Here is a 12,500-nt window from a genome sequence, read left to right as displayed (position 1 = left end):
TCGGTGGGTGGGTGGGTGGGTGTGATGGAATGTGTGTGTGTAGGGGTTGGTGGGTGGGTGTGATTGTACGTGTGTGTGTGGGGGGGGGGGGGTTAAGTGTGATGGAGTGTGTGTGTGTGTGTATGACAGAAAATGGGAGAAATGTGATAGACCTCTAGCTGAGATTATACATGTGAGTGAGAGAAATATTGTGTCTGGGAGTGAGAACAATTATAGTACACAGTATGATAAAACAGACAATATGTGTAAATTTGTGTGTATGTGTGTGTGTGTGTGTGTGTGTGTGTGTGTGTGTGTGTGTGTGTGTGTGTGTGTGTGTGTGTGTGTGTGTGTGTGTGTGTGTGTGTGTGTGTGTGTGTGTGTGTGTGTGTGTGTGAGAGAGAGAGAGAGTGGTCTACAAGTGTGCGTATGTGTGTGTGTGTGTGTGTGGTTGGAAATTTTCTTTCTCGCTCAGTGTGTGTGTGTGTGTGTGTATGTGTGTGTATGTGTGTGTGAGAGAGAGAGATACAGTACAGAGAGCTTTTGTGTGTCTGTTTCAATAATATGTTATTGTTATATTGTAGAAATGTGTGCATTAAAATGTCTGTAAAGTCTCGACGACATTGAAAATGAGGATGACCTCAATTGTCTTTTATTTTTATTTTTTATCTTTTCCCCCCTCCTTTTTCCTCCGTTTTTCTCCCATCCCAATGTTAGTCGTTATGCCAATTCCCAATCCCCTTCCTGGGCGCTGCGCACTTACCCCCCACAGTCGGTCTGGGAGAGTGGAGGCTACCACGTGCTTCCTCCAACACACGTGTAGCCAATCAACCGCTTCTTTTCACCTGGCAGCGCGGACTCTCACTGAGAGGGTGTAACGTGTGGAAGGATCACACTACCCCCCTTAGATCCTTTCCTCGCTGAGCAGGCGCCCAAACCGAACTGTAGGAGTCGCTGTTTACAACGACCAGGACCCACCCACCAGCTTTCCCACCCCTAACACTGCCAATTGTGTTAGTATGAATGACCAGCCAAGCTGGTAGCAATGCCGAGAGCTGGGCTCGAACCCAGCATCTCCTGCACTAGTGGCGAGCGCCTTGCCCACTGCGCCACTTAGCCGCCCCTCAATTGTCTTTTTAAGAATAAATAAAGGTTTGAGTTGGCACCTTGTGTGAACGTATGAGGGAGTGAGTTGTAAAACACTTTGGATATAAACGCAGTCCATTATCTGTGCATGTGCCTCTGCATGTAGCTACTGTACGCACACTTGAACTGTGTGAGGCTACATTCAGACAAAGCGTCTCTGAAGCGTCTCTCTGAAGCGTCTCCCTGAAGCGTCTCTCTGAAGCGTCTTCCTGAAGTGTCTCTCTGAAGCGTCTCTGAAGCGTCTCTCTGAAGCGTCTCTGAAGCGTCTCTCTGAAGCGTCTCTGAAGCGTCTCTCTGAAGCGTCTCTCTGAAGTGTCTCTCTGAAGCGTCTCTCTGAAGCGTCTCTCTGAAGCGTCTCTCTGAAGCGTCTCTCTGAAGCGTCTCTCTGAAGCATCTCTCTGAAGCGTCTCTGAAGCGTCTCTCTAAAGCGTCTCTGAAGCGTCTCTCTGAAGCATCTCTCTGAAGCGTCTCACTGAAGCGTCTCTGAAGCGTCTCTCTGAAGCGTCTCCCTGAAGCGTCTCTCTGAAGCGTCTCTCTGAAGCGTCTCTCTGAAGCGTCTCTCTGAAGCGTCTCACTGTAGCGTCTCCCTGAAGCGTCTCTCTGAAGCGTCTCTCTGAAGCGTCTCTCTGAAGCGTCTCTCTGAAGCGTCTCCCTGAAGCGTCTCTGAAGCGTCTCTCTGAAGCGTCTCTCTGAAGCGTCTCTCTGAAGCGTCTCTGAAGCGTCTCTCTGAAGCGTCTCTGAAGCGTCTCTCTGAAGCGTCTCTGAAGCGTCTCTCTGAAGCGTCTCTCTGAAGCGTCTCACTGTAGCGTCTCTCTGAAGTGTCTCTCTGAAGTGTCTCTCTGAAGCGTCTCTCTGAAGCGTCTCTCTGAAGCGTCTCCCTGAAGCGTCTCTCTGAAGCGTCTCTCTGAAGCGTCTCTCTGAAGCGTCTCTCTGAAGCGTCTCTCTGAAGCGTCTCTCTGAAGCGTCTCTCTGAAGTGTCTCTCTGAAGCGTCTCTCTGAAGCGTCTCTGAAGCGTCTCCCTGAAGCGTCTCTCTGAAGCGTCTCTCTGAAGCGTCTCTCTGAAGCGTCTCTCTGAAGCGTCTCTCTGAAGCGTCTCTCTGAAGTGTCTCTCTGAAGCGTCTCTCTGAAGCATCTCTCTGAAGCGTCTCTCTGAAGCGTCTCTCTGAAGCATCTCTCTGAAGCGTCTCTCTGAAGCGTCTCTCTGAAGCGTCTCTCTGAAGTGTCTCTCTGAAGCGTCTCTCTGAAGCGTCTCTCTGAAGCGTCTCTCTGAAGCGTCTCTGAAGCGTCTCCCTGAAGCGTCTCTCTGAAGCGTCTCTCTGAAGCGCTCTCTGAAGCGTCTCTGAAGCGTCTCTCTGAAGCGTCTCTCTGAAGCGTCTCTCTGAAGCGTCTCTCTGAAGCGGCGTCTCTCTGAAGCGTCTCTCTGAAGCGTCTCTCTGAAGCGTCTCTCTGAAGTGTCTCCCTGAAGCGTCTCTCTGAAGCGTCTCTCTGAAGTGTCTCTCTGAAGCGTCTCTCTGAAGTGTCTCCCTGAAGCGTCTCTCTGAAGCGTCTCTCTTCATGCTACCAAGAAGGCTCGTCTATACGCAGTCTGAAAGATGCAAAGGCAGGCATAGGTGAGAGAGAGAGAGAGAGAGAGTGTGTGTGTGTGTGTGTGTGAGAATTAATGTGCGTGTGTGTGTGTGTGTGTGTGTGTGTGTGTGTGTGTGTGTGTGTGTGTGTGTGTGTGTGTGTGTGTGTGTGTGTGTGTGTGTGTGTGTGTGTGTGTGTGTGTGTGTGTGTGTGTGTGTGTGTGTGTGTGTGTGTGTGTGTGTGTGTGTGTGTGTGTGTGTGTGTGTGTGTGTGTGGGTGTGTGTGTGTGTAGCTAGAGGAGAGATATCAGGGGGATTGGGGCTGAGTCCTCTCTCTCTCTCTCTCTCTCTCTCTCTCTCTCTCTCTTTAGTCCCTCTTTCCCCATGATGGGGTTTATTATCATCTGAAGCTCTCTCACTCTCTCTCTCACACACACACACACACACACACACACACACACACACACACACACGCACATTAATTCTCACTCACACACACACACACACACACACACTCTCTCTCTCTCTCTCTCTCTCTCTCTCTCTCCCTCCCCCTCTCTCTCTCCTCTAAGCTCTCACTGACAAGGGGATTTCCCATAGCCTTTTATTAAGATTGTTGTTATTTGTCACATATGAAAGAAAGAAAGGATGGAAACAGTGGGAGGGAGAGAGGGGGGGGGGGATGCATTGAGTTAGTGAACAATAGAGAGAGAAAGAGGAAGATACAGAGTGGAAAAATAGAATTATAGATAAAGGAGTGAGGAGAGAGAGAGGAGACAATAGATAAAGAGAGGACAGACATGAAGGAGAGATGTGGGTGAGAGATGGAGAGAGGGTAGGATTGAGAGAGTGATGGAGCGAGAGACAGAAAATGAGAGAGCAAGTGGGGAGAGGGTTTGGGTTTGGTATAGATAGATAGATAGATAGTCCTGTGCTAGGCAGAACCACTAGTCCTGTGCTCGGCAGAACCACTAGTCCTGTGCTCGGCAGAACCACTAGTCCTGTGCTCGGCAGAACCACTACTCCTGTGCTCGGCAGAACCACTAGTCCTGTGCTCGGCAGAACCACTAGTCCTGTGCTCGGCAGAACCACTAGTCATGTGCTCGGCAGAACCACTAGTCATGTGCTCGGCAGAACCACTAGTCCTGTGCTCGGCAGAACCTCTAGTCCTGTGCTCGGCAGAACCACTAGTCCTGTGCTCGGCAGAACCACTAGTCCTGTGCTCGGCAGAACCACTACTCCTGTGCTCGGCAGTCAGCCTGAATGGCAGCAGAGCTATTGATTGAGCTAAATCAAAAGCGTGCACTTAATTTGGTCGAAGGTCAGTATTTATGAGGAGTGAGGGTGTGTTTTGATTTAGTAGCCAGGGCAGTGCATGCCCAAAGGGGGGGGGGGTTGATTTAGTAGCCAGGGCAGTGCAGTGCATGCCCAAAGGGGGGGGGGGGGGTTGATTTAGTAGCCAGGGCAGCGCAGTGCATGCCCAAAGGGGGGGGGGGTGTTGATTCAGTGGCCTGGGAAGCTTGGAGTTTTGTCGTAGGGAAAGACGAGGGAGGGAGCAGTCGCTCAGTTGGAATCAGGAGTGAAGATAAAAGAAAACAGCTAGGAGCGGCTGGGTAGCGCAGTAGACTGAGCACTCGCATACCACCGCAGAGACTCTGGGATCGAATCCAGCTGTCAGCGGTACCTCCGGCTTGGTCAGTCGTCCCTACTAACACAATTGGCAGTGTTAGCGGGTGGGAAGCCGGTGGGGTATGTGTCCTGGTTGTTGTAAAACTGCGACTCCTACTGGTCGGTCGGGGTTGCCTGTTCAGCAGGGAGGGGATCTGGGGGAAATTACGTTCCCCCAGTGAAACTCCTCACTGTCAGGTGAAAAGAAGCGGCTGGCTGACTCCACATGTATCGGAGGAGGCATGTGGTAGTTCTACACCCTCCCTAGGCCAACAGTGGGGCAATGTGTGCAATGATCAGGAAGGGAATTGGCATAACGACTAATATATGTCGCACTGTACAGCCCTGTCTACAGTATATGTCTTGTGTATGTATGTGATGAATAAACCTCTTGAATCTTGAATCTTGAAATCTTGTGATGCCATGATATCATATCCGCAATTATTGAGAAGTGATGAGCAGGCGTGTGTGTGTGTGTGTGTGTGTGTGTGTGTGTGTGTGTGTGTGTGTGTGTGTGTGTGTGTGTGTGTGTGTGTGTGTGTGTGTGTGTGTGTGTGTGTGTGTGTGTGTGTGTGTGTGTGTGTGTGTGTGTGTGTGTGTGTGTGTGTGTGTGTGTGTGTGTGTGTGTGTGTGTGTGTGTGTGTGTGTGTGTGTGTGTGTGTGTGTGTGTGTGTGTGTGTGTGTGTGTGTGTGTGTGTGTGTGTGTGTGTATGTATATTGCTAAACACAGCCCGGTGTGTGTAAAGACACTTGACCCTAAACTCTTGGATTAATGCGTTAAAGTACTCAGTGAAATATTAATAAACAGCCCAAAGTGTGTAGCGACAATTGACCCTAAACTCTTCAGTTTACACTCAATGAAATATGGATGAATACAGCCCACTGTGTGTAGAGAAACAAACATTTACCTGACTGTCAAGCCTTCTTTGTTAATCATTGCACATCACTCACTGATTCTATGGTCTTAGTGACTATTGTCAATACTTCTTTTGGGCAAAACAATTACACTTTACTGGAGATTTTTGGGGATATTAATGCAGCAAACCTCAATAGAAACATAATTCGTAATTGTTTAAAATATTTTTTAACTGCTTAGTCACAGCTCATGGCATTGATGTGTATGGAAATATCCCATTCTATACATTATTTTCTATGACTGTGATCAAATGTTGATACTTATTGCATTGTGAAGTCATTAGCAAATATGCTATTCATAGAAGTGCTCTTGAAGAAAAGTTTTCTGAAATATTTATTTGTATCTCGGGGGTCGCTCAGATTCACTTCCTATGACTAGACACACACACACTCAGACACATGAACACACACAACTCTCTCTCTCTCTCTCTCTCTCTCTCTCTCTCTCTCTCTGACACAAGCATATCCTGTTATTGTATCATCATCAGGCCCGGACTGGCCATCGGGAGCACCGGGAGTTTTCCCGGTGGCCTGGCCTGCACAGATAAAAAAAAAACTATAAAGAAAAAAAGAAAAAAAAAATATTATAATTTTTTTAATTTTTTTGCCAGGTCATTGTTTCTAGTTGTGGCGGCGGCGCGGCGCGATAGTTAGATAACCTAGATGGGTGGGGAACAACCAGGATTTCACTGTCTGCGACAGAGTTGGAGAACTATCTGACTCTCTCCCTCACGCGGATCACACACACACAATGGAGCCATGCTGCCGCTTGTGATTGGTGGAGGCGGGACCAGGCGATACAACTGATTGACAGCGGAGGCGGCGAATGGAATGGCAGACGGCACTCAGATGCAGAATAACAGCCAGGCAATGAGCCTGGTAGTGAGGAACTCGGTAGAGATCAGAGAGCGAAAGTCAATTAACGTTGATGTCAAGATGGACAGTGGAAGAAAGAGAAAGGGTGGAGGAGAGAGGGATAAAACAACGAAAAAGAAAGGCCCTTACAGCAGAGAGTGGTTAACTGTATTATAATAGTAAATAGAAAAATATGTTGTGCTCTTGCTTTTTTCTTTTTGAAGGTGGAGAGAGTAATAATAATAATGACTTGGATTTATATAGCGCTCTTCATGACACCCAGAGCGCTTCACAGAGTCCATTATTCGTTCATACACAGTCATACCGGTGGTGGTAAGCTACAATTGCAGCCAGAGCTGCCCTGAGGCAGACTCACGGAAGCGTGGCGAATAATCATCGCCTACGGCCCCTCCGACCACCACCAACATTCATTCACATGCATACACATTCATACCAGGCAAGTAGGTTAAGTGTCTTGCCCAAGGACACAACGGCGATGGGATGGACATGGGCTTGAGCGGGATTCGAACCACCAACCCTTCGATCATTGGACGACCCGCTCTACCCCTGAGCCAAAGCCGCCCCACAGAGTAGCATTGCTAGTGCCACAACAGTTTTATTTAAGGTCCATAACAGTACATTGTACTAAGCAATTGTTGGCTCATTAGTTTGTGATTCACATGCACTAAAATTCACCAGAATGCAGGAAATTAAGTCTTTGTAACAAAAAAATTCCTGGTGGGGGACCCCCAGACCCCCTGCTTAAAAAGTGGCCTGACTGGGGCTATATTTCGCGCTATATCTCCCGGTATGAATTTTTTCCCCAGTCCGGCCCTGATCATCATCGTCATCATCATTATCATCTGTGTCATTCCTCTTATTTATATCACACATCATATCGCTAACCCCCTCAGTCTGGTGTTGGCAGGTCACCAAAACCTTTACATGTTTATGTTGTATGCATGATGCAGACTTAGAGGCAGCTAGACAGATAGACACAGAGAGAGAGAGTGAGAGAGAGACAGGGAGAGAGAGAGACATGGAGAGACATGGAGAGAGAGAGAGAGAGAGAGAGAGAGAGAGAGAGAGAGAGAGAGAGAGAGAGAGAGAGACACGGAGAGAGACAGAGAGACATGGAGGAGAGAGAGACACGGAGAGAGACAGAGATAGAGAGACACAGAGAAAGGATTAAAGCAATTAGAAGAGGGAGAACAGAAGTTTGGCAGAGTACCAGAGGCTTTATGGTGGCTTTCAAATTGCTTGACGTAAATGAGGACATACTGACGACAGCAGGAGGTGTTTGCTGTGAGTTATTTTCTCATGAATGTATTACTTTAATCTTAGAGAATTCGTTTTTTCTGACTTTCTGACCTCTTAACCTCTTAAGCCCTAGCCATATTTTCAGAAAATTCGCCAAAAAATACGTACCTAAGTAAATGGAAGATTGCTCCACTTCTACAAGGTCCATTTGCATGTTCTTGGTATCTAGGGACAGCTATGGACCCCAGGGGATGTAGTACCAGTGTCAGAAATATTGTGTCTGTTACTATGCTTGAGTAAATTGTAATGAATTCATCTTTGACGGTGAATAACACCATGCTAACATTGACCAAAAGTGTAACATTGCAAATTTAACAAAGGGCAGATGATTTACAGGGTTTTTTGTAGATACAGTACTGCATTTTGCCATCCGGACACATAGATGAATATAGAATATAGAATATCAGGCCTATAAATCACCTTATTATGTCCAAGTCATACATCTATGGATCAGCAGAGATTTTTACAAGCTCATTATTTCACTAATAACACTTAAAATCCTTGCTAAACAAACGTAGTGCTGAAAATATACACCTTCCCTGCTGTTTTGATAGGGTTAGGGTATTTACTTTGAAAACTTAATACGTACTGTATTTATCTATTTGTGATTTGAAATAAATCTCGGCCCAATACCGGGCGGATCTGTTCAAGAGGTTAATCTCAGAATATTACTCCCTTTAATATTCCTCCAAAAAAATGGTTTTTAACTACACTGTCTTAGAAATGTGAGTTGCTGTTTTAAATTAACAACGATCTCTGCAAAAAAACTGGGAATTTTCCAGTGAGTGATTGCCATGGTAACTAAGGACTATGTGTGGTAGAAACCACTGGATGGTGCATGCATAGATTTTTGCGTCCTTTTTGACCGAATTAGCCACTCTGTGTTGTCAGTAATTTACCAGACTTCAAAACAATGGTATATATGTCAGATTCTTAGATGTGGATGACTCCATATCAGGTCTTGTTAGATTGATTGATTATTTTATTAAACCATCAACCTCTTAAAACTGCCACTCTCTCTCTTATTAGTCCCCGTTATCAAGATGGCGGCGGAGGGTACCGACTTCTCTAAACAGACTTCTGACCAAACCCTCTTGTATGTTAATGTGGTGTGGGGATGGCTGGCTTAAGCAGCAACACCTGCCCTGGGTCAAGCTAATTAGACCTGGGAGCAGGTGTGGCTGCGCACCTGTTGTGCATCAAAATAATCAATGCACACACAGGTTCAACCAGTCACCCCCAACCACCCCCCCCCCCCCCCCCACACACACACACACACACACACACACAGTGAGCTGGTAACATCTTGCCACACCTGTTCAATAAAGGTATATGTTTTTACGATTTCTGCCTGTGTCCCTGTGTCTCTGTGTCTCTGTGTCTCTGTGTCTCTCTGTGTCTCTGTGTCTCTGTGTCTCTGTCTCTCTGTGTCTCTGTGTATCTGTGTCTCTGTGTCTCTGTGTCCCTGTGTCTCTGTGTCTCTGTGTCTCTGTGTCGCTGTCTCTGTGTTCCTGTGTCTCTGTGTCTCTGTGTCTCTCTGTCTCTGTGTCTCTCTGTCTCTGTGTCTATGTCTCTCTGTGTCTCTGTCTCTCTGTGTCTCTCTGTCTCTGTGTCTCTGTCTCTCTGTGTCTCTGTGTCTCTGTCTCTCTGTGTCTCTGTCTCTCTGTGTATCTGTGTCTCTGTGTCTCTGTGTCTCTGTCTCTCTGTGTCTCTCTGTCTCTGTATCTCTGTGTCTCTGTCTCTCTGTGTCTCTGTGTCCCTGTATCTCTGTGTCTCTGTGTCTCTGTCTCTCTGTCTCTCTGTCTCGCTGTGTCTCTGTGTCTCTGTGTCTCTGTGTCTCTGTCTCTCTGTGTCTCTGTGTCTCTGTCTCTCTGTGTCTCTGTGTCCCTGTGTCTCTCTGTGTCTCTGTCTCTCTGTGTCTCTGTATCTCTGTGTCTCTGTCTCTCTGTGTCTATGTGTCTCTGTGTCTCTCTGTCTCTGTGTCTCTGTGTCTCTCTGTCTCTGTGTCTCTGTGTCTCTGTGTCTGTATCTCTGTGTCTCTGTGTCTCTGTGTCTCTCTGTGTCTCTGTGTCTCTGTGTCTCTGTCTCTCTCTGTCTCTCTCTGTCTCTCTCTGTCTCTCTGTGTCTCTGTGTCTCTGTGTCTCTGTCTCTCTCTGTCTCTCTCTGTCTCTCTGTGTCTCTGTGTATCTGTGTCTCTGTGTCTCTGTGTCTCTGTGTCCCTGTATCTCTGTGTCTCTGTGTCTCTGTCTCTCTGTGTCCCTGTATCTCTGTGTCTCTGTGTCTCTGTGTCTCTGTGTCCCTGTATCCCTGTATCTCTGTGTCTCTGTGTCTCTGTGTCCCTGTATCCCTGTATCTCTGTGTCTCTGTGTCTCTGTGTCCCTGTATCCCTGTATCTCTGTGTCCCTGTCTCTCTGTGTCCCTGTGTCTCTGTGTCTCTGTGTCCCTGTGTCTCTGTGTCTCTGTGTCCCTGTGTCTCTGTGTCTCTGTGTCTCTGTGTCTCTGTCTGCAGGTCTCTGTGTCTCTGTGTCTCTGTGTCCCTGTGTCTCTGTGTCTCTGTGTCCCTGTATCTCTGTATCTCTGTGTCCCTGTATCTCTGTGTCCCTGTGTCTCTGTGTCCCTGTATCTCTGTATCTCTGTGTCCCTGTATCTCTGTGTCCCTGTGTCTCTGTGTCCCTGTGTCCCTGTGTCTCTGTGTCTCTGTGTCTCTGTCTCTCTGTGTCCCTGTGTCTCTGTGTCTCTGTGTCCCTGTGTCTCTGTGTCCCTGTATCTCTGTATCTCTGTGTCTCTGTGTCTCTGTGTCCCCATGTCCCTCTGTCGGAAAAGTCCAGTTAAAAACGTATGGAACAAATGACGTGCAAGAGATGACAGACGAAGAGATTTTAGAGAGAGAATATGGAAGAAGAACACAGAGAGAATGGTTTAAAAATATATGAGATGAAAACGAAAAAGAGTGAGGGGATTAGAGCTCTGGCCTTTACAGTGTGTCCCCTTTCAGTCTCTCTCTGTTTCTCTATCTCTGTGTCTCTGTGTCTCTCTGTCTCTCTCTCTTTCAGTCTATCTCTCTCTGTGTCTCTATCTCTCTCTCTCTGTGTCTCTATCTCTGTGTCTCTGTGTCTCTCTGTCTCTCTCTCTTTCAGTCTCTCTCTCTGTGTCTCTATCTCTGTATCTCTGTGTCTCTCTGTCTCTCTCTCTTTCAGTCTATCTCTCTCTGTGTCTCTCTATCTCTGTATCTCTGTGTCTCTCTGTCTCTCTCTCTTTCAGTCTATCTCTCTCTGTGTCTCTCTATCTCTGTATCTCTGTGTCTCTCTGTCTCTCTCTCTTTCAGTCTCTCTCTGTGTCTCTCTATCTCTGTGTCTATCTGTCTCTCGCTTTCAGTCTCTCTGTGTCTCTCTATCTCTGTGTCTCTCTGTCTCTCTGTCTCTCTCGCTTTCAGTCTCTCTGTGTCTCTTTATCTCTGTGTCTCTCTGTCTATCTGTCTCTCTCGCTTTCAGTCTCTCTGTGTCTCTCTATCTCTGTGTCTCTGTGTCTCTCTGTCTCTCTCTCTTTCAGTCTCTCTGTGTCTCTCTATCTCTGTATCTCTGTGTCTCTCTGTCTCTCTCTCTTTCAGTCTCTCTGTGTCTCTCTATCTCTGTGTCTCTGTGTCTCTCTGTCTCTGTGTCTCTCTGTCTCTCTGTCTCTCTCTCTTTCAGTCTCTCTCTCTGTCTCTGTGTCTCTCTATCTCTATCTCTGTATCTCTGTGTCTCTCTGTCTCGCTCTCTCTTTCAGTCTCTCTCTCTGTCTCTGTCTCTGTATCTCTGTATCTCTGTGTCTCTCTATCTCTGTATCTCTGTATCTCTGTGTCTCTCTCTCTCTTTCCGTCTCTCTCTCTGTCTCTCTCTCTCTGTCTCTCTGTCTCTGTATCTCTGTGTCTCTCTGTCTCTCTCTCTTTCAGTCTCTCTCTGTCTCTGTGTCTCTGTATCTCTGTATCTCTGTGTCTCTCTGTCTCTCTCTCTCTTTCAGTCTCTCTCTGTCTCTCTACCACAGTCATAACCTAGTCGACCTTGGCTAAAGGCTGATCCTACATGTACTCTGACTCAAGCTGACATGTTACATGCATAAAATGTGGGCTTTGCATATTGTATGTTTGGTCAGTATTGGAACGTGTCAAGTGGTGGTGTGTGTGTGTGTGTGTGTGTGTGTGTGTGTGTGTGTGTGTGTGTGTGTGTGTGTGTGTGTGTGTGTGTGTGTGTGTGTGTGTGTGTGTGTGTGTGTGTGTGTGTGTGTGTGTGTGTGTGTGTGTGTGTGTGTGTGTGTGTGTGTGTGTGTGTGTGTGTTGTGTGTGTGTGTGTGTGTGGTCAGCACTCCTGTCAGTGTTCTTCCGAGGGACTGTGCTCATCATTGATCCACTGCTAGTCTCATCCGTCATAGTCTGGACACACACACCCACGCATGCACACACACATGCACACACACATGCACACACAGACACGTGAAAACAAATTACCCACACACTGGCACTCATACTCACAGCACATTTACACACACACACACACACACACACACACACACACACACACACACACACACACACACACACACACACACACACACACACACACACACACACACACACACACACACACACACACACACACACACACACACACACACACACACACACACACACACACACACACACACACACACACACACACACACACACACACACACACACACACACACACACACACACACACACACACACAGCATTCCTGTCCTAGCTTAACCTTGCCTTCCAAATGAGCAGATGACATGTTGCAGTGCTCCACTAGTAAACAGAGCTGACGTCATTCGGACACTGACCACCGCAAACTATGTCTGAAGAACCTCCATGTGTTTTGGTTTGAGATAGTTTGTTGTTTGTTTTGAATAGTCACTTTAACAGAAAATCTAATTCGAAATTCGTTGCAGAATTGTAGACAAGTTCGAAATCAAATTCGAATAAAAAAAAAAAAATACGAAACCTAAAAAAAAGTCTACGCTATTTTCTAAGTTTTGGCATTTTCTTTTTTA

The 12,500-nt window shown here is 47.0% G+C and overlaps 1 pseudogene across 1 annotated transcript in view; it reads right to left on the bottom strand.

The window, feature by feature from the left end:
• LOC311247981 overlaps positions 1-12,500 on the bottom strand; it is a 45,384-nt pseudogene that overhangs the window by 31,127 nt on the left and 1,757 nt on the right. The window lies entirely within an intron of this gene.

Source organism: Notolepis coatsorum, assembly GCF_963971535.1.
Source record: "Notolepis coatsorum genome assembly, chromosome: 1".
In the NCBI taxonomy this organism is placed as follows: domain Eukaryota; kingdom Metazoa; phylum Chordata; class Actinopteri; order Aulopiformes; family Paralepididae; genus Notolepis; species Notolepis coatsorum.
Note: the sequence above shows the minus strand (reverse complement) of the source record. Positions and strands in the feature narration are given on the sequence as shown.